Below are 24,019 nucleotides of genomic sequence, written 5' to 3'. Positions count from 1 at the left end.
CTAAGATGGCCATTATGGTGGTCTGCAAGAAGAGTATAACATCAGAGGCCACTGCTAAGCTCTTACTTGAGCGAGTGTGGGTACACTTTGGGATCCCACAATCCATTATCTCAGGTCGGGTCAACAGATTCCTAAGGGCATTTTGGTCAAGTCTCTGGTCAATACTGGATACCAAACTTACTAATTCAATGACTTTCCACCCCCAAACTGATATCTAAATATAGGTCGTCAACAGGATGATTGTACACATTTTGCGCATGTACAACTCGAAGCATCCATGTAAATGGGATGAAATCCTCCCCTATGTTCAACATAGCTATGACAAAGCTCTCCATAGCTCAACAAGCCACAATCCCTTTAAGGCAGGGTTAGGATTTCAACCATTATGTCCCATTGATGTGGCCATACCATTTGCAACCATTCAGGTAGATTTGCCTCACATCCAATCCGAAGCGTACATGGCTAACAACTTCATTGAGCGCATTCAACACATCTACCAATAGGTCCATGATATATTGGATAGAGCCAATGCTAAGTACAAGCAACTCCATGATCAACATCGAGTGCTGCACAAGTTCCAGGCGGGCGACAAAGTTTGACTACATTTGTAGAAGGAGCACCTCCCTAGACCCCACCGCAAGCTTCACCTGCTCCGATATGGGCCATACACCATCACCAAGGCATAGGGGACAATGCCTTCGAGCTCAACATTCCACCTTTCCTTGGTCTACACCCAGTGTTCAATGTAGATCACCTTTAGCCATACTTTCCACCATTGTTGGACACATCTGACATTGCAGAACAACTCACACCAACAGAGCTAAACCCAGACTGCATGGAACAAGCCATAAGTGATTAGATCATGGACACGTAGATCAAGAACACTCATCAACAAAAGATCGAACTGTATCGGGTTGTCAAAGTTGGCCAACTCCTGCACCAAGGCAAGTGGCTCACAAGGGACCAAGTTCAACAGAAGTTTCCCCATCTCATGGAGACACTCAACACAATGGGGACCATTGCTTCCTAATTGGGAAGATTGATCTAGGTGGATATTGGTGGTTACCCACCTATTCCACTTGGACCCCCACCATTGTTTCTTTTCAGTTTCCTTAACTGTAGCACAACTTACTATATTTGGGAGTTTTTCAGGTCCTAAACTTCTGGAGCCATTTTGAGGGACTAAAAAAAGTTTATAGGGAAAGTAGAGAGATTGGAAAAGTTCCAAAGTACTCTATTTATTTTTTTTCCTCTTAGATACCTTTGAAATGAGGTATTATTATAGACAAACATAGATCGTATGACAAAGTTACAACCCCGGGAAGTTGATGTACCAATTTACGCAAATGGGGCCCACAATTTTGGTGCTTCATCTCCTAGGGTTAGGTTTTTGGATGTTTAGGGTTTTTAATTGTTTATAGATAATAAATAGGCCTTTGAGACTCATTGTAACACAGTTCAGAGGCATGTAGCTACCACATCTCTTCTCAGAGATAAGCTACCATCACCCGAGCTAGTTTTATTTCCATTTTGTTTGTAAGCACATTTCAGTATTTGATATTAATGAAATGGAGCGTTATTTCACTACATCTCTGTATATATGGTTATATCAGTAATTTTTTGTGTTCCTATTTAAGTTTGGATCAAATACTCCTATTTATAAGAATCTGGATCTTCTCCTTCAGATACAAAATATTAAGTCTACTTAATTAATATCCTTGGTATTCATTCACCCATATCCAGAAACCACCCATGGTATTCATCCACCCAAGGTATTTATCCACCCATGGAATTTACCCATGGTATTGTAAGTGGCATCCACCCATGTTATTCATTCACCCATGGTATTGTAAGTGAGATCCAACCATGGTATTCAAACACCCATGGTATCTACCCACCCATGGAATTTACCTGTGGTATTATAACTAAAAAAGATTATAAGTAACAAGTCACATTTTTTAAAAGGAGATATTGTCCACCACAATGTAGCTTTTATAGTTATTCTCTATTTTAATAAATTTTTTCTTGGTGGTTTTGTTTAATGGGTGTTCTCCTTTCTTTTGGCATTCGATTTTCCAGATCTTGGAGACCTCCCTCTTTAAGATCCATTTCAATTTTTTAGAACTTGTGGGCCTCCCCCCAAGATCCGAATCATTCCTTCAGATTTTGATCTTCTCCTCCTGGTATTACAAAAGGACTAGAGACCCTAGGACTAACTTCTGGAGATTCCTCAAACTCTATCTCTTTACCGAGTACAAATGCGTCAAGGGATACCGGTTTCTAAGAGGCAACCTTAATACGTTCTTTCCTTTTTATCACCTTCCCCCGAGTAGAGGGTTTTGCTTCAAACTTTGAAATAATTTCCTGTACATAATTCATCCTTCCTAAATCTTTATTCTTTTTCTTCCTTCCACATCCTCTTCCACCTGCACGGTTAATTTGTTTGGGGGCATCATGTTTTTCTTCTTCACTATTCATGCAATGCAATTCTATGTGCCCTGATTGTAATGAGGCCGAGCCCGCTGCAATATGAAGAAGTGATGCGTAGGTTCTTACCTCTTGTCTTACTGCCCGAAAACCTCAGAATTAAGAACACATATACCACACTTCCAATCAATGCATGCAAATAACCTAGTTAGACATATGCACCTTAATAACCTCCCCAATAATGACGCCAAAAATGTCAGGCAAACCAATTATTCCTTTAAATTGGAGAAATAGGTCCGCTCTCACATTAAATATCAATCCAGGTAGGATTGAATCAAGGAACTACTACATTTGGGTGGAAATTCCAACAACGATATCCGATGGAATGGCTAAAATCGGAAAAAGTGTTGGAAGTTAAATGATATTTTAAAAAAAATCCCGACTACCCTCGAATATCTGACACCAATTCTTTACCAATTGAATATTTGACGAAATTCCCTATCTTGTCGTTACGTTTTCCTATAATCCCTCCTGTCGTCGAATAATCGACGATAGTTCTTTTATTGTCGGATATCCAACGCTATATACAATATGAAAATGTGTTGTCCAATTTCCTACAAATGGTAAATAACCGTAGCATAATATTCAATTCCACCATTAGTGGCTTTTTGCGCTAACAACGTCTAGTATGGAACCCCTTTTGATGAGTTTGACTAATTAAAATAAATATAACATTAATATTATAATTAAATATAATATTATTAATATATATATTCATATATATATATATATATCTATATATATATATATATATATATATCAAGTTATTAAATATATTATTATAATTATAATAAATATAAATATATATGTGTATGTGTGTGTGGAGGCCCTAACATCATATAACTTTGACATAGTTGCTATATATATATATATATATATATATATATATATATATTAGTTGCGATTGTTTTGAAAGGTTGTAGGCTTATTTTGAGGTTAATTTTCTAACAAAATAATCATTGCAAGTTTGGTGACAAAAAATGTCACATAACATTCCTCAAGGAGACCAAGGATACATGGGATCGACATTGAGGGCTTACAAGGATGGAAAATTTTATTGCCCTTGTAGAAATTGTAGGGGCTTGAGGCCAAGGAGGATTATAATAAAATCAGCTAAAAACCATTGTAGAGACTATGGACATGCTCAAGGCGGACATGAACATCATCCATTTGTAAATTATTTATTATATGTCGTTGTATTGTATAATGTTTTTATAAATGTTTGTATGTATATTGCATTTTAGATTGTATGTCTTTGTATTGTAAATTGTATTATCATTCTATTGTAAATGTATTTTATCATATTCTTTTGGGAGGTGTTTGAACTATGTTTTCATCTTGATGTGGACTAGAAATATTATTTGATTATTTTTGTTAGGGTTGTTTCAGGGGTTAGGTCGAGTTAGGGGTTAATTAATTTAGGGGTTTAGGGATAAGGGGTTATTGTTTGAGGGTTTAGGGGTTAGGGGTTTAAGGGAATGGGATTAAGGTGTTAGGGTGTTAATGTTTATTATTTAGGGGGTTAATTTGGACCTAGAAGATTTAGAGGTTAGTCATGGGTTTTTATGGAGCACTATTAATAAGTTTTTAAAGTATATTATGCAAAATATGACATTACAATGTGTTAGGGTCCTATAAATTATAGGATCTCAAGATGATTGAGTATTTTGTATCTGTAATTTTATATTGTACATAAATTTCAATATTCAAATGATTTCCAAAAAAAATAAAAATAAAAAGAAAATGAAAAGAGGGTATGTTAAAATAAACAAGAAAAAAATAAATAAGAACCTCACAAAAAAAATAAAATAGAAAATAATACTGAAAGTGCTGCAAGTCCAAGTGCCACTCCTGATAAGATAATTCTTTAATGTATTTTCAAATAAGATTGTGTGCAACTTGTTTTTGAATGCCACAATGACTCAAATTCTGTTCAGGTCATACAATTTAATCATGACTGAACATATTTAAATTTCTGTTAAATAGGTTAGTGAATGAAGATTTACCAAATAGTTTAATCTTGGTAAATCAGTAGCTCGGTAGAAATAAAGTTGACTCAACCATTTAATCTGATTCAATGGTCAAATAAGTGATAGGATAAGGTAGATTTTTATAAAAGAAAAATGATTTGGGTCTGCTAGTTTAAGTGCACCCTGCAAAGAAAGAAGAGAAAATGTTAGCTTAGAAAAAGAATGGAAATGCAAAAGGGTAGGTAGAAGCACTATGATGGTCAAAAGAAAAACATGAAGATTTTATCTTAAAGTCAAATTTCAAATATATTTCATGTGCAGAAGAAAAAGTCTAAGGATTAAAGTTTTATTCTAAAGTCGGATGTATCAAATAATATTTGATATATTTTCCCCCTTTTTCCTAAGTTTCATTACCCCAAATTTATTCCTCCTCCATCTATTTCATCCACTCCCCTACCCCACCATATACTCCAACTATTCCCTTACTATGCGTTCAATTCATTTCTGCCGACCCCACAAGTGCCCCGTCACATCACATTAACACTCCGCTGCTTCTCCCCTCATCTGCGCCCACCTCCTAACATTCGACGGCCCACAGAGCGTTTTGCCCCCCTCCTCATCATCCGAATTTTACCATAGGGATTGGGGGGGGTTTCGAAATTGGCGGTATTCAAAACCACGCCCACTGCTACGTGTCAGCACTACATCATTTCACACCCCTCTTAGGAGAAACCATTAACTGCCTTCCCCCCCTTTGAAAAGTAGTTTCTCCACCTCCCGATACTACTCCTTTGTCCATTTCACTCCTGCCACTCACCTTCCACCACGTCATCTGCCCGTTGATTCCGCCAATCACATCCTCTCCCTCCAAAATTAAGCCGTTAAACAATTAATTCGCTTAACCATTAATTCAATGGACCCATGCCACCATCAATGGGAAAACTAGAGTGTTATATAATCCTTCCTTTCTTTCATTCATCGGTTATTGATTTTCACACTGCATTGTCATTATCCTGTTACAGGTTTGCTAGACCGAACTCCAACATTTTCACCAGGCTGGGGACATTTCCAGCTGACCGCATTACTTGTTTTTGTCTGCAAATCCCAAGTCCTCATTGTGTACTGTAAGCCTGTTATCCAGTTTTCACCACTGTCCTCAGCTTTATCCAATCATGCCTCCAAAAGACAAGGGACCAGAAGAACCGTCAGTCCTCTGGTCCACCCTCCCATTGATTTTCACCACATCGCTTTGACAGACAGAGACTATAAGATCCATGAAACTCTCTGTGAATTTGACCTTTTTGAGATGTATTGTTGGCTTGAGGACAAATATATAGATAAATCCAATGACATTCAACTGTGGGAATCTAATTTTCCCCACTATATTTTTCCTCGTACCCACAACACCCCAGAATTTGTTAGGAAGTGTCATGCATGTTATTTGCCAAGCCAAAGAGCTATTATTGCCCCCACTGGAGAAATTCTATTCACTATCACTCCCCAAGCTATAGACTAGATGATGCAAGCCCCTACAGTAGAGAATGCTACTCCTTTTTCCGATGAGGCACTTGTTGAATTGTGTCAGAAGTTGGACTTTGCTAGAAGAGCCAAAACCCTTGAACTGTTCTTGACTGAAGATGCTTCATTACCCAAGAAAAATCCTCCCTATCCATCTTCTATTTTTACTGAGAGAGCCAAGAAAATTATCACAGTCATCTCTTACCTCCTTGCCTATTACTCAGATCAGTGGGTATATGAGGAAATTATAGGATTCCTTTCCATTTTCTCTGTAGATTCCAAGCCTTCCATCATGTTTAACTTTAGCCAATTTCTTGCAGATTCTATCCATGAGTAGTTTATCAAATTCCAGACTAAGGAGGTATTTAGGTATGCTTTTGTGTTAGTTTATATGTTCTTATATTTTCAGGGATAAAACATCAAGCTTGCCTTACAAAATTTGGATGAAGAAGGAAATCAACAATCAATCATCTTCTGGACAACACTGGTGATGAAGGAACAAAAGGAATACTCTTACAAACAGTTCATATAGATGTTTGTACATCCAACACTCAGTCTCCTAAGTAGCAGGAAAATGCCAGGATCAGTGAAGAAATTAAGAAAGTTGTGCAGCTATCAGATCAAGTCTAGACAAGGGATTGGTACCTCTATCAGAATTATACAGAACTAGGAATATTTGGGTGTGAGCTTGCCCCTTACAAGCTGCCAAAATTCCTCCCCATGATTTTTTTTTTCTCTAGAGTACATAAGGAAAATGCTCAATATGGATGAGATCCACTTTGTAGCTGCCAAGAAGAAGTCCCAATTCAAAATCAAAACATAGATAGGTCCTTTCATTTGCAATAGCAGGGTAGTAGGGGAAGAAGAAAATAAGATACTGAAAGAGATGCAGTTCAACCTTAGTTTCACCTGGTCATATGATCCATTGGGGTTCATTTCTAAGTTAAGAGTAGAAAAAAAATCTACTGCTTATTTCCACATAGCCAAACTAGAGATAGAGAAGTATAAAAACCAGCTAGAATGGACTGAGAACACCCTACAAGAGGCCGAGGAGTAGCTGGTGTCATCCTCCATAGTACAGACTCCTATCATGCAGGAGAAAACAATAAAGAGAAGCAGGGAAGAAGAGTCACCTTCAGGGACTGAGATTTTCAGTGAAGGCTTCAAAATCATGTATAGGAAGAAGGCCAAGCTCAGTTCAAAACTAAGCCTAAGCAAAGAATTCAGAGCAGGAGAATATTATCACCACCAATGAGTCACTTGTTTCCTCATTAGTGGGTGATCAGACCACACTGTCTCCCACCACCTCCACGGCTTCACAAGATCAACAATAGGTTATGCAGACCAACATATCTACCACAGGGGAGACAGAAAAAAAAGTATATTTGATATTTTTAAAGAGATTAAAGTGAGGAAGGAGGCCTTGAAGATCAACACCTACAATCAGTTCTGGAAGAATACTTCTAGTTCTCAAAGCAGGCTGCTATCAACTTTTGATTCAGAGAAAGGTAGAATGCAGATGAAATTTCTCCAAGCACAGGTTCCCCAGCCCAAGGCAGCATCAGACTTCAAGAAGATAACATTTGAATTTGATGTGAAAGACATACATCCCATTAACCAAATGGAGATGTATAAGCAGATTGGGGAAATTATTTTCTCTACTGTCACTAACATTGCTATGAGTTTATCTAAATTGCAGGTTACATTAACCAATGTTCAATCGCAATTGAAGACAGAAAAGGTCTCTACACTTGCCAAAGACACTAGGATCAAAGCTTTGGAGGACTTGGTGATCAAAGTAGGTTATGACCCTGCAAACATCAATGTTGCAGAAGAGCTTGTAAGGAAAAAGAATTTAGACATAACAACATTAAGGAAGCAATTGAAGTTACCAGCTACAGAGGACCCTCTGGCCAAGGACATTGAAGAAACAAAGACACAAAAGGCAGACATGATGAAGCTCATCATGGAGCAGAGTGTGCAGTTGAAGCAAATGGAGACAAAGATGGAAAAGATGATCAAAGAAAAGGAGAAAGCTACCAAAATGGTTGTTGTTCCTTTGGAAGCACTCCCTATCACAATAATTCCTACAGCTACATCTTCTACAACAAGAACAGGGGCAACTGCTGATCAGTTGGAAAATGCAGTACAAACATGTCTCTCTAGACTGAGGAAATCAAAAGGTTTCAGGCTCAAGTAAATATTATACAAGATTAGAAAACAAAGACTGAGACTTTCCATGCAACAGAGCTACAGAGAGCTCAAAACCAGATAGAAGTATGGAGGAAATCAACAACTGAGTCCTCTATTGGTTATACATTGGCCCAAGTCAAAGAGATTATATGGAATAATATCATTGAAGAAATAGATGAAATCTGGCCATGTATCTAGATTATATTTGAACAGAAGGAGTTGATGGAGAAAGCCAAGCAAACCATTTCCACTATCAATGCTGAATTGGGAGAAATTCCTGACATAGCCAACCGCATCATAAAGTTTCTCAATTCCAAAAATAGATATGAGCTGGATGATTTGGGAGTAGATGACAAAAAAGAAACAATCTTAGAAGTAAAGAAAGTTCTAACCAAGAAGAACTTGGTTGTGTAGCTGACAGAGAAATGTCACACTTTGGAGGTAGCAGTTAACAGTTTTTCACTAGAATAGATGTATTGAACAAGAAAGGTCTGCCTTCTTTATTTGTGATCAATGACAAATTAATGACCAGGGAAGATTACAAGAAGAAGCTTCAAGACATTGCAAAGGATATAACGAAGTCTTCCCACATCAAAGGTGCTATGACAGGGAGGGCCTTTTATGAAGCTATCAACAACATGAGTTTTATCCAACGTGAGATAAAACACATTTTTGGTAGTGAAACCCACTTTCGCTCGGTATACTGAGGTAGATGAGATTTACCGCAAGGTAGAAAAATTGCCATTCCAGATGAGGAGTGGTGGGATAAGTTGTGTGAATTCGAGGATTAAAAGAACAGGTCAGCTTCACCAGCGCAACACCCAAATAGTGGCCACTCAGAAACTGTTCTCCACCAAAGCAGTGCTAGATGTCCAGATCACTTCACTAGATTCACCTCTTTTGATCGTATTGTTTCATTTTTGTTAGTTTGAAGTCAATAATAGAATGCCATGTCACTGAGGCATTAATTGTAATCTTTTTGTAAATTTTGTTTAAATACTTCATTCTGTCGAAGTATTGAGGGTTGGTTCCTGAACATTGTAACTCTTTCTATCAAGCATTGTACTTTTCTGCGTTGCTGGAGCACCATTAATAAAAATACTCTTCACAGGATACTTGTGTTACGAAATACTGGTGATGTTTTTCCTACTGTAATTGTGTTTTCATTGTTATTCTTCTTATGTTATGCATCTGAAATCTAATTGTAAAACATGAGATGTGAAAAATAAGATATGTTTTTGAACACCTTATTTGGACTGCATTTACAATCTGCATGTTTTCTTCTAAAGGTTTGATTGAGAAATTCTTAAATTCTTTTCAATCCATGTTGAAGCACACCTTTTCTCCATTCCATAATTTAATTTAAAGATCCAGTAAATCTAGCTAGCTTGCCCTGTGATTACTCCTTTGAACTTTTGGTGCAACACCTAGTTTTATTTGACTCCATAGCCCAATGGAAAGAAAATGATTTGATCAAATCAACCAACCAATCAACCAAATCCAAACAAACAACCCAACATAATCATACCTAGCCTAAAATCAACCTAAAAACCATGTTAAATCATAAAGAGAGAGCCCTCTATGAAGCTGGTAGAGCTAGATCCCAACATTCAAAAGTGGTTTGATGTTGTCCAATGTATTTACTCCCGCAACCTCAAAAATACAGAACTATAACACAATGATGAATGCAAAATAAGGTCAATATGTTTTTTATTATGGTTGTGACTATATATCACAAAAAGTGTCCCACTTCCTACATGTCAAGAAAACCAACATCTTTCTTCGGTTTTTTCAACATATTCTTAAATATCTTGATAAATTGCACAAGCATCATCATTGATTTGTTGTCTTTGTTTCTTGGTCTCACCTAAGTTGTCTTTGTCTTTCTCTTTGTTGTCTTTGTTTTCCTTATATATTATATTTGTAAACTATTGTTATATAGACGTTTCAATATTTGCTATATATACTAATATTACTTTATTGATTGTAATTGTATAGTATTGGCCCCCTAGGCATTGCTTTACGAGGAAGAGGTGGTTGTAGTACAAGCACCTATTTAAGAACATGGAGCGATTAATATTGAGGATCAAGCTAATGATCCTATGGAAGAAGATAATGATGCTGATAACATAGTTGAAGAAGATGGGACAAATAGATTGATCCAGGAGACATTTAATAATGTTGGAATGGATGATGATGAAAACCAGTATGATGACTGTGCTTTTGATTTACCTGTACTTGAGATGGAAACTAAACCTCTTTATGAAGGCTCAAAAACATCTCTTCTTTCTGCTCTATTGTTGCTAGTCAACTTAAAGGTGGTGAATGGTTTGTCAAACACGTGTGTGACACAACTCCTAAGGTATGTAATATATTTTGTGACATTTAGTACTATATACATGATAAAACAATTATTTTTTCCATTGTTTTTAATGTTAGTACGTTGATATGCATCATTTCATTAATTTGTAACATTTCGATGCAATATGTACGATTAATATTGTTCAGTACATTAACCAATACTAATTTTTTTATGCTGTAGATTATTAGGTGAATTTATGCTACCACCGTAAAATGTTTTACCTCGTACATACCGATATTTACATGCCGTTATGAAAGATATTGGAATGGAGTATCAAGCTATTCATGCATGCCCTAATTATGATATTCTCTATTATAAAGAACATGAATTGAAAGACAAATGCCCGTAGATATCAAACCGATAAAGTAACAAAAAAAGTGCTTCCCAAGGTTTTTCATTATATTCCCATAATTCCACATATGCGACAATTTTTTAAGTGCAAAAGCATAGAAAACTTATGGATTACCATGCAAGGAATAAATGTGAGGATGGTGTTCTTCAAATGCCTGCAGATGGATATGAATTTAGGAATATGGAGGAAAAGCGGCCAGGGTTTAAAAGAGAACCTCGTAATCTTAGGCTTCAAATTAGCAGCTGATAGTGTCAATCCATTTGGAGAGGCCATATCTACTTACTCGGTGTGGCCCATTTTTGTTATCAACAATAAAATTCCTTCGCGGAAGTCAATAAAGAGAGAGCACATAATTTTGACAATGATTGTTCCAGGCATTAATTTATTTAGAATATTTTTTTTAGCATAATAACATCTTATTTGTCTTGTTTGTTTCATAATTATGTCCTATATTTTTTTGTTTATTTACTCATATATGTTCAATTATGGCTTATAATTTTTTTTATTTACTCATATAAGTAGTAATTATGTATTGTATGTTTAATCAATTAGGTAAGTACCAGGTCAAAGATATGAATGTATATATCGAGCCTCTTATCAATGAGTTAGTGGAGTTATGGAACAATGTCACTATGTATGATATCTCTAAACCAATAGTTGCACAAAGGGAATTTGAATTCCATACAATGCTTGTATGGACAATTCATGATGCCCCAGGGCTAACACATTTATGTTGTATGTTATAACATACCCTGCACTTTAATAATGTTTAATTTTATGAAGTTCATTTCAAGTATGTTTTTTAAATAGTTTGACCTTCATTGTACATACTTAAAATAATTGATATAAAAATTATTCCATCTCTTGTAGGTCTTCAAACAAAGGGTAAATTTGCTTGTCTGGTTTGTGGTCCTAAGATTAAATCTTGTCATTCAAGAAGCTTAAGAAAGGAAGTGTTTGATCAGTATAGGCACTTCCTTTATAAGAACCATAGGTACTGAAGTACCGAAAAGAACTTTTAAATGGGAAAGAAGGGACTGGAGTAAGACCATGAATAAGGAAACCTCGTGCATGGAAGTTTCAATATAATAAGTCTCTCAAGGTATGGATCAAATTGTCTATGTATCAATATACATTATAAGTTTGGATGATTTTTTATTTATTATTTATTATTATTATTATGGTATTTTCTTCATTGTACTAATTGAAAGGTTATATGTTGTTATACTATCTTTATCTATGATTCACGTTGTAGGTCGTGAAGGAATTAATAACAGGGAACTTCCACGAGGAATGAAAAGTTATCCCGAGCAATTCAATAAACTCCCCTACTATGAGCAGCTAGAAATTGTTTATTTGTTTGATACAATGCACATCGAGAAGAATGTAACATAGACATTATGGAGAATATTAGATGGAAGGAGAGATAAAGAAAAAATTGTTAAGATTTGTAATGACATTAAGTAGGCCAAATGCATTGAAAAATGCGATTCATTCAAATAGCGATGGAGACCGCCAAAATATAAGCACCCTTCCATGGTTATTAAGAGAGAAACAAAGCAAGCATGTTAAAGAGGTCATTGAAAAAAATGATTTTCCAACTATATTTTCTTCAAACATAAAGAATATACTAACAAAGAAAGGTCAATTAGGTGGGGTAAAAAATCATGATTGGCATACGTTCATTAAGGTAATTATTTTAGTGTATATATATTTTATACATTGGTGAAACACCTTGTTAATTAGTTTTTTTTTTACTAATTTGGGAAAAAATAATGACCGATCATTATTTTTGTTACAGTATGTTCTACCTTTATCTCTGTCAGAAAACTTTGACAACAATGTCAAACAAGTTATATATGATCTTGGAAAATACATGAGGTAAGTGGAGATTTATGTGAAAAGTGTAATTTGTTTAATAAGTTGTTGTGTCGCATATTTTTCGTTGCCTGTGTTTTTCTTGTCATCATGTACTATATTATTCTTTTTTGGTTGAAACCGTTGATTTTGTTGCTTCATTTGTAGATGGTTGTCGTCAAAAGAAATCGATAAAAAAGATATAAAGCATTGGAGAAAAAAATTCCTCATCTAATGTGTGAAATGCAAAAGTATCTATCTCTGACACTTTTTAGTGCACAAGAACGCTACCTCATACACCAAGTTGAGGAGATTGAAAAGGGTGGACCTGTACACACAAGATCAATGTGGATGGTTGAGAGGCACTTGAAATCATTGAAGGCTTTAGTTAGAAAAAAAGCATGTCTGGGTTCTATGGTAGAGGGATATATGGTATATCAAACCATGGCTTATATTCATCAATATAGTGATGAAATAGGAAAAAGTATTAATGTATTGGATCACATTTGGGATGTCAACTCCATGGACGATTTTGAAGGGGAGCACCTATTGGGGAAAGGTAGAATGAGCAAAGTGAGATGTAAGTAGTTAGTGGAGATTTATAGCCCATTTGACTTATTTGTTTTATGTATATCATACTTATTTATTTTTTAGTATTCATGTATAATCCATTATTATGAAGGTATAACATGGTAACTAATATAATATATGTGAATTGTTTTATTTTAATACAACCGGTCGAGAGTGGGATGCAATACATTTATACATTGTGAACAATAGATTTTGGATGAAGGTATTGATTGAATGATGAAAACAAGCTAATAATGGTAGGTTATCATGGTATGGTGTGTCTTCATTGGTCAAAGAAGCTCAACGTAGTGGAGATACCAATCTTACACAGAGGGAAATTGATTTAGCATATGGTTTAAAATTTATTAGGCACGCATATTTACCCATACCAAGTTTTATTATAATTAAATTGATGCAACATATGGCATGTTTTTTTTTTTTTTTTAATTTTCAAATTTTGCAAGTATAAATATGCATGCTTATCAATTAACAATGCATTTTTTTATTTTTTTGATGTATTTCAGTTGAAACAACACAACAAAATGTGGTGCAATGGCCACAAATTTCGCATCAAAAGGTTGGATGAAAAATGAAAACTTTTGATGGCGGGATAACTGTAGTATTTAAAGCTATCAATGTTTCCTCTAGAGGTGACAGACATCCAAAACTATCTAAGAATCGCTACTATGTGTATCTGCATGATATACTTGAGAGTGACTTTGAATCCTTCAAAATAGTTATGTTTGATGTCAAATGGTTTAGGCTACAAATCCATGAACGTGACCCTCATAGTAGTGTTGTTGATCATGCTAACACATTTACCATGGTTGATACAAGGAATCTTGAGACGGGATCAGAGCGATATGTTCTTCCAAGCCAATGTGAAGAGGTATTTTATGTAGACATTCTAGGTAAAGTAGGCTGGTAATATGTTGTTAGATATGATCCCAAAGGAAGGCCTGTAAAGTATAATGTAGTGGAAGAAGATGAAATTGAAGAAGAAGATGACATAGAGGAGCAGGGGGTTTATGTAATGTCGGATGAAGATGTCAAAGAACTGCAAGGAATATATGTCTGTAACAGCCCTGGTTAAAAACCCATGTAAAAATATATAAGGCCACAGTGATGGGACACGTATTCCAAGTTGAATGGAGGGCAGGACATCCTGGTAGGTGTTCATATGGTTGTTTATGGTTAAGGAAATTGGCAAAGGAAATGGCTAAGGCATTAAAGAGGCAAAATGGTATTTTGACACATTTATTTATGAAAATAATGGAAATTAGGAGAAAAAGGAGGTGAAAGGTCACAAGTTGCATGTGAGGAGGAAAATGAAGGAAAATAATGGAAATTAGGAGAAAAAGGAGGTGAAAGGTCACAGGTTGCATGTGAGGAGGAAACTGAAGGAAAATAATAGAAAATGAAGAAAATAGAGGCCTCATTAATAAAAAGGCTTATGAGGATAAGTTGGCAAGCTTCTTCCTTTCAGTGTGAACCTTTTTGTCAGTTCAATTTTGGAGCTCTCTCATTATTCTCTCTCTCTCTAATACTCTTGGAGACTTAAAGTTTTCTTGGAGAACTCTTGGTGGGTGTGGCATACTTGGATTCTTGGAGAAAGAAGGCAAAGGAAGAGCAGGAAAGTGTAAGAAGGCATCGACATCAATGACTACATTAGATTTACTTGCAGGTGCCGAGTTGCTTGTATGATTTCTTCACTAGTTTTGGGCATGCATGGCTTATGCATGTGGTTTCTTGATTGTGATCTGTCACTGGCATGGAGGATTTCCTGGATCGAAAGTGGATTGCCTAGCCTTGCAATTTTCTGGATGGTGATTGTGGATCTACTTTCATTGTTTTGTTTTGGTTGGTTCTCATGTTTCCTTAGCTTGGGTTGAGTTATTAGTCCTGGAAGCCTTGGTTGAACAAACTCTCTGGAAGCCCTGTAACAACTTGGGTTGAGTTACTATTCCTGGAAGCCCTGGTTGGACAAACACTTTGGAAGCCCTTGGTGGGTTGAGTTACTAGTCCTGGAAGCCTTGGTTGGACAAACACTCTGGAAGCCTTGTATAAGCTGTGGGTTGAGTTACTAGTTCTGCAAGCCTTGGTTGGACAAATGCACTAGAAGTCTTGGAAGGCTTGGATGGAGACTAATCCGATGATGGTTTTTTTGGTGATGTCCGACCGTGAGGTGGAATCACTATTTGATGGATTGAGGTGGATGGCCTCTGGAAGCCCTGAATGAGTTTTGATTGATGTGTTCTATGAGATCCCACATTCATGCTTGGAATATGGCATGGGGGTCAATGGCTGAAGAGAGATTTGGCTAAGCCATTCTACGGTCGGGTGGAATGTGGTAGTCCCATCTCCAGTTGGTTCATTGCATTCGTTAATTAGAAATCCATTCCCTTGATTTTCATGTGTAAAGGTATTGATGTATTTATGGATTTAATGGATGATATGTTTATTGTATTTCTGTTCCTATTGTGTTGGTTATATGCACATTTTATGACAACAACTATGTATGGCTCTCAACGTGTTTTTACTTGTATGTGAATGGATAATGTGTCGATGAATTAATGGAGGATAATGCAACAAATGGAATGAGGGAGTAATGGTTCATAGTGATTCTCAGAAAAGTATGAGTGATCCAAGTGGATATTGGTGGCCACCGGACAATTCCACTTGGACCCCCATCATTGTTTCTTTCAGTTTTTAGTTTCCTTAATTGTAGCACAATTTACTACTTTTAGCAGTTTTTTCGGGTCCTAAACTTCTGGAGCCATTTTGAGGCCCTAAACGACGTTTTTTTGGCAGTATTGTACCAACAATTTTTTTATTATCCAAAATCATCTTTTCTGTCATATTCCTCAAAGAGATCTTTCCAACGAGGTTCATGCCCATCAAATGGAGATAATATGACCAAGTCGTGACCTCGGGAAGTTGGTTGTCCAACTAACCCCAATGGGGCCCTTAAACTCTTGGTGTTACATCTCCTCGGGTTAGGGTTTTGGTTGTTTAGGGTTTGCTCTTATTGTTCAGTAATAAAAAGGCCCTTGAGCCTCATTGTAACGCAATTTAGAGGCATGTAGCCGCCACATCGCTTCTCAGAGGTAAGCTACCATTGCCCGAGCTAGCCTTATTTCCATTTTGTTTGTAAGCATATTTCAGTATTTGATATTAATGAAATGAAGTGTTATTTCTACTGCATCTTTGTATTTATGGTTATATCTATAATTTGTTGCGTTCCTGTTTAAATCTAGATCAGTGGTATCAGATCAATCTGCTTTTTCTCTGTTTTTCTTTGCATGTCCCCAACAAGGTCGGGGTATAAGGAGTTAGGGCTTGAATTGGTCAAACCTTTGCAAGACCAGCCTCGCAAATCCCGACGGCTCCCTTGGCGGATGAAAAGAAAGACGAGGTGGTAGGATATCCTATAAAAATCTTGCTTGAAGAAGCCCTTGAGCGACAAAGGAACACGATGATGGACAACTTTTCCCAGATCCATCAACGAATACCCAAGGGCGATGCATCTACTTCTGGAAGTTACTCTGGAAGCGCCACACCCTTTAATGTACAAGTTAACTTTGACATTCCCATATTCGAGGGTCAGATAGATGCAAACGCTGTAGATAAATGGTTAAATATGCTAGAAGGATATTTTTCCGTTCATGATTTTTCCAGTTGGGAAAAGATCACTTTTGCACTTCTCAAAGCAGCCCCCCACGTCAAGGACTGGTGGGAAACCTACTGTGAGTAGAAGGATGAAAGTACGAACTCACTGTTTTCAGCCGCACCCACTTGGAACTCATTTCGGGATGCCATCAAGGACTAGTACTACCCTGTCGGGAGCTATGAGGATAAATACATAAAGTGGACAATGCTGCGACAGGGAAGCGACCAAGATGTGCCTGAGTTACCAATGTTTTTCATACCCTTCGCATGAAGTTGGGTATTAAGAATTCTATGAAGCATTTGATTCTCAAGTACCGTGGCTACCTACACAGGTACATACAGGACGAGATGGAATTCCTAGACATCTCTTCACTCGACATGGCATAATGATGTGTCGTCAAGATCGAGCAAAAGTTTAAACAGAAGAAGCGAGACTTTGGATCTGCGAATCCGAAGCAAGGGAAAGGTGCCCCCAAACCGCAAAACAAAAGACAAAGCCAAGGAAGGGTGACCCAAGACAACCTGCCAAAGCCACAAGCAAAAAGAAATGCCTCGAAGCCGAAGAAGGACACAGGAAAGTGGTTTGAGTTCCATAAGAGCTCCACTCACAACACAAGTGAATGTTGGGCCAAGCAGTCACTGGTGACTGAGCTAAAGGCTTCAGAATCAGATGCATGTTCTGACTTTGAGTCAGAACTCGACAAGGGGAATGACAAAGGGAAGCAGATTATCGATGCGGAGCCCAATGCCACCGTTTCCACCACAAAGATCTAGAAGGAGGAACCCGAAGATCCAGAGGAGGAGGAGTGCCTCTTCCACTCCCAGATGTGTGTAAAGTGTTCCCTGCTACAGTTCATTATCAACACAGGAGCCAAAAGAACCTCATTTCAACAGAGGTCGTGAAGCAGCTGGGTTTACCGACCACAACACATCCACAATCGTACACCATCAGGTGGCTTCACCAAGGGCGAGATCTTTGCGTGAGCCAGCAGTGTTGCCTTCCATACAACATCAAGCCCTTCACGAATGAGGTATTATGTGACATTGCTCCCCTTGATGTTTGTGATGTATTATTAGTCCAACCATACTTATGGAAGTGACATGCTATGTATGAGTCAAGGCCTCATGCTATTATTGTTACTTTGGAATATAATTTGTACAGGATACCGGAGGTAGCACCGCCTACTACCATCTCTTTGGTTACTACAAAAAAATGCAGTAAGCTCATTTCCAAAACCGGGAAATTTGTTTTCCTGATGATATGCCCTCAGGGAAAGAAGAAGACGGTGGCCACGCCCTCTAGACGGGACCCCTCCGCATGACAACAACAGATGGACAAGGTCGTGGAGGAGCACAAGGACATATTCACCACCCCTGTAGGGGTGCCTTTGCACTGTCAGGTCAAGCACTCCATCAATCTGAACCCAGGTGCGCCGTTGCCCAATGGACCAATCTATCATTGCTCCATTCTGGAGAACGACGAAATCAAGAGGTAGATTTAGGAGATGTTGCAAAAAGGTCACATCCATTTGAGTTCATCACCTCGTGGAAGCCCGATCGTGTTGGTAAAGAAGAAGGATGGGACTTGGAGGCTGTGTATTGACTATCGGGTGTTGAACAATTTCACTGTCTGGAATAGGTACCTGATCCCACAGATTGATGACCTTCTGGACCAACTAAAGGGGGAAAATATTTCAGGAAGATCTACTTGAAATTAGGATATCACCAGGTACCAATCGAACCCTCCGATGTGTGGAAGAATGCCTTCAAAGCCAAGGAGGGCCTTTTCGAATGGTTGGTTATGCCTTTCGGGTTGACGAATTCTCCTACAACCTTCATGAGGCTGATGGATGACATCTTGCGGCCATTCACAAACTCATTTGTAGTGGTATACTTTGATGACATCCTGATCTTTGGCCAGAGTTGGGAAGAACACCCCCATCACATCTGATAGGTTCTCCAAACACTGTGGCAACACAAGCTATGTCCCAATTTGGAGAAATGCACTTTTGGCATGACCCAGGTTCAATATTTGCGATACATTATTGATGAATGGGGGGTGCATGTGGATCCAAACAAGATCCAAGTCATTCAGGATTGGCCATCTCCAACCACTCTGAGAGAGCTCTGCAACTTTTTGGGTCTTGCCAATTTCTACCGCAGGTTCGTTTTGGGATTATCTCATATCACTTGGCCCTTGAGTCAAGTCACCAAGGGAGGAGTGAAAGCAAAATTATTTTGGTCTGAATCTCAACAGAAGGCATTCACAGAGTTGAAACATCGCCTTTGCTATGCCCCAATGCTCACATTACCAGACTTGCAACAACCATTTGAGATAGAGACAGATGCCTCTGACTATGATATTGGGTCTGTCCTTACTCAACAAGGGCATCCAGTGGCATATCACAGTGAGACACTTTCAGCCACAATCCGGAAGTATCCCACTTATGACAAAGAGATGCATTCCATTGTGTAGGCCTGCCGACAATGGAAGCATTACATTTTGGGGAAGGAAACGGTCATCTACATAGACCACCGGCCCCTGCAGTTCATATAGACGTAAGGGAAGTTGTAGAATGATCACCATCATAAGTGGTCCACATACCTGCAACAGTTCCATTTGGATATCAAGTATAAGAAGGGCAACACTAATAATGTTGCAGATTGCCTCAGCCGACCACCGATCATAGCGTTAACCACCGTGCTCAACTCTTATGGGCACGAGACTTCTGATTGGCCACTTCTCTACAAAAGTGACCCAGAATTCAGCCACAGATACCAAACGCTCTTGGAGGGTCAACAAGTTCTATATTTTCACCTCCAGGATGACCTATTATGCCACCTAGGATATCTTTGTGTTCCTTCAAGTGAGCGTGCCAAGATGATTTAGGAAGCACACTATAGTCGGGCTGCTAGGCATTTCGGGGTCGAGAAAATGGCGACAGTACTGCAGAAGTATTTCTATTAGTCGAATATTCGACGTGATGGTGGGAGTACATCAGATCCCGCACTGCCTGTGCCATTGCCAATCCGACCATCAAGAAGCAAGGCCTCTATACTTCACTACCTAACCCTAGCCGACCTTGGGAATCCATCTCCATGGATTACATGTCGGGCCTTCCTTCTACTAAGCATGGAAATGACTGTGTTTTTGTGGTTGTCGATAGATTCTCGAAGATGGCCATTATGGCTACCTGCAGGAAGAATATCATAGCGGAAGCCACTACTAAACTCTTCTTTGAACGAGTGTGGGTACAATTTGGGATCCCACAGTCTATCATCTCAGATCGGGACAATAGCTTCCTCAATATATTTTGGTCCAGTGTCTGGTCAATGTTGGACGCCAAGCTCACTAAGTCCACATCTTTCCATCCCCAAACTGATGGCTAGACAGAGGTCGTCAACAAGATGATCGTACACATTCTGTGCATGTACAACTCAAAGCATCCACGAACATGGGATGAGAGCCTCCCCTATGTCCAACACAGCTATAACGGGGCTCTCCATAGCTCGAATGGCCACAACCCTTTTCAGGTGGGCTTGGGATTCCATCCACTATGTCCCGTTGATGTGGCCATGCCATTTGCAACTACTCAGAAAGATTGGGCTCATGCCCAGTTCGAAACCAATAAGGCAAACAACTTCATTGACCATATCCAACATATCCGCTAGCAGGCCCACAACATTATGGAGAAATCAAATGCCAAGTACAAGCAGCGACATGATCAACATCCGGTGCCACACAAGTTTCAGGTGGGAGACAAAGTCTGGTTGCATTTGCAAAAGGAACGCCTTACCGGAGCCTATTAGAATCTCAGATCACTCCGATATGGTCCTTACACCATTACCAAGGCTGTGGGAGACAATGCATTTGAGATCAACATTCCCCCATTCCTTGGCTTGCACCCAGTGTTCAATGTGGATCGCCTTCAACCATACTTCCCACCATTGCTAGAGACATTCGACATTGCAGAACAACTCAAACCTACAGAGTTAAATCCAGATTGCATGAAACAAGCCACAACTAATCGAATCATGGACATGCAAATCAATCACACTCGCCAGTAGAAGATCCAACTGTATCGAGTTGTCAAAGCATGTCAACTCCTTCACCAGGGCAAGTGGCTCACCAGGGACCAAGTTCAGCAGAAGTTTACCCATCTCATGAAGGAACTCAACGCAATGGGGACCATTACTTCCTAACGGGGGAGGAATGATCCAGGTGGATATTGGTGGCTACCCACCAATTCCATTTGGACCCCCACCATTGTTTCTTTCAGTTTTTCAATTTCCTTAATTGTAGCACAATTACTATTTTTAGTAGGTTTTTGAGTCCTAATAAAAGAAGTACCCACATAAAAGAAGTAAGACCGACCCATGATTGCCCATGAACAAATTTCCCACCAACGGGTATCATAATGATTTTTAGAAAATTCACTAAAGTAATGTTTGGGTGTTAAAAGTCGGTTTATAATTGATTGATTATGCAACATGATACTAACAAATTATAATATTTTGTTGTCATTGATCAGCGAACGAAGGCAGAGTGCCCCAATGCCCATGGGGGCATTGCATGCTAGGCATGTTAGGGTCGCCTGTGCGATGATTTGGTGGGTCGACCCGACTTGGTAAGGGGATCTCTCACAAACGAAGTAATGTCAGCCCATGTTTGCCCATGAAAAAAGTTCCCACAAGGGGGTCTCATAATGGTTTTTATAAAATTAAGTAAATTAATGTTTATGTGTTAAAAGTCGGTTTATAATTGAATATTGATCATGCAACATGGAAATAACAAATGATGATATTTTATTTTCATTGATAAGCTAATGATTTATGTTCATTGATTTGCAATAAAGGGTGAATGCTCGCAACTTGGGTGCACTTGCACGAAGGCGGGGTGCCCATGGTGGCGTCGCGTGTTGGGCACGCAAGGGTGCCCATGTGACAATTTGGTGGGTCAGCTCGACTTCGCATGGGGCGCCTTCATAAAAGAAGTAATCTCAACCCTTGACTGCCCATGACTTGAGAATGTTAGGAAACCAGCTCACACAAAGATAAAAAGATAGATCAACGCCTTAGAATTCAACCTCTTCGAGGGGGCAACCTCCTTTACATTACACAATTGAACAATTCTTGGATGATACAAATGACAAAAACTCTTTTCTATATATAGGAGTCTAAGGGGTCACAATATAACTAAGCCGACCTAACAATAATAATATAAAGGCACAAAAATAACAATAGTGGGATTCTATGGGGCATAATAATAACAATATGGGGACAATAGGGGCACAACAATAACAATAAGGGATACAATGACAATAGTAATGGGGGATTCACTAGTATTATAGGGACCTAACATGCCCCTCTCCTTTAAAAAAGTGTTCTCCTCAATGCTTGAGTAGTTCTGGGTGCTTCTGTATAAAATTCTCATCCTCCCATGTGGAATCTTCAAGGGGTAAGTTCTTCCACTTGATGAGATACTCCAAAATTGATCGATTTCGCAGCTGTCGAGTTCTTGTTTCTTTGACTGCTTCAGGTTCCAATATGATTTTTCCTTCCTCATCAAGTTCTGGCAATATTGTTTGAACTAGAATCTTGTCACCTATAACCTGTTAGAAAATGATATATTACAGAGCGATGGAACACATAAAATATTGCAGAAATATAAAGACAGGAAATGCATAAAACAAGAGAGACACAGATATACGTGGTTCACCCAGTTTGGGCTACGTCCACGGAGAAACAACGAGTCCTTCTTTTATTATCTTATCCAGCAAACTGAAGAGATACAACCTACAGTAGATCCGCTGTAACTCCCTCTTCGCTCTCAATCTCCTCTCTCTTCCTCACTCAGAATACAGATATACATAGACGCAATACAATTCCCTCATATATAGTGAGGGGTTTCCTTCTAGGGAAAAAAAACCCTAAATTAAACATAACTTCTACCGTCAGATCATCCACCTAATGAATGGCCCAGATTGACTAGATATTACTAGACTTTTACAAGGCAATTTTACATCTATTTTTAGCTTCAGGGGCACTGCCCCCAAACCCCTGCCGGGGGACCGCTGGGCCTCGAACCCCCCCAGCCGGGCGGGATCGGTCCCCCCGAACCCCCGCGGGGGGGACAAGTCCCCCCAAGAGATACAACCTACAACAGATCCTCTATAACACCCTCTTCACTCTCAATCTCCCCTCACTCAGAACACAGATATACATAGACGCAATACAATTCCCTCATATATAGTGAGGGGTTGCCTTCTAGGGCAGAAAACCCTAAACTAAACATAACTTCCATTGTCAGATCATCCACCTAATGAACGGCCCAGATTGACTAGAAATTAATAGACTTTTACAAGGCAATTTTACATCTATTTTTAGCTTCGGGGGCGCTGCCCCCGAACCCCCACTGAGGGACTGCTAGCGCCCAGACCCTCATGGGGGGGACAAGTGTCCCCCACACCCCCCTACGTGGAGGGGTGTATAGTCTTCCTAGGGTATACATCCGGCTGAAACCTTTGAATACAAAAGATAATCAGGGTCCACACCCAACATAACCTTCTTTAAGCATGAAACATGAAAAACTGGGTGCACTCAGGAAGCTGTAGGAAGTTCCAATTTGTATGCCATAGTACCTATCTTTTGCAACACCTTGTACGGACCATAATACTTTGGTGATAATTTATTATCCTTCTTAGCTTGCTTGAGTGACATTTTTTTATATGGTTGTAGCCGTAGGAATACCCAATCACCTACATCAAAACTTCTTTCGCTGCGCTGTTGATCTGCCTGCTGTTTCATTCTATTCTGCGCCAAGGTATGGTTACCTTTTAAGAGTTGGAGAACTTGTTGCTGATGCTCGATGTGATCTTTCACTGCTTGAACCTTAGAATTTTCTCTTAAATATGATGTGATGGATGGTCGATGATATCCATAAAGTGCCATAAATGGGGTCATTTTTGTTGCAGTATGGAAGGAAGTGTTATACCACCATTCAACCAGAGGCAACCATTTGACCCATTGTGTCTGTTATCA

Source organism: Pinus tabuliformis, chromosome 9, assembly GCF_031772625.1.
Source record: "Pinus tabuliformis cultivar Carrire ecotype Pingquan chromosome 9, CPIR1, whole genome shotgun sequence".
Taxonomy (NCBI): Eukaryota; Viridiplantae; Streptophyta; class Pinopsida; order Pinales; family Pinaceae; genus Pinus; species Pinus tabuliformis.
The sequence above is the reverse complement of the archived record's forward strand: the minus strand, read 5'-3'. Positions refer to the sequence as shown.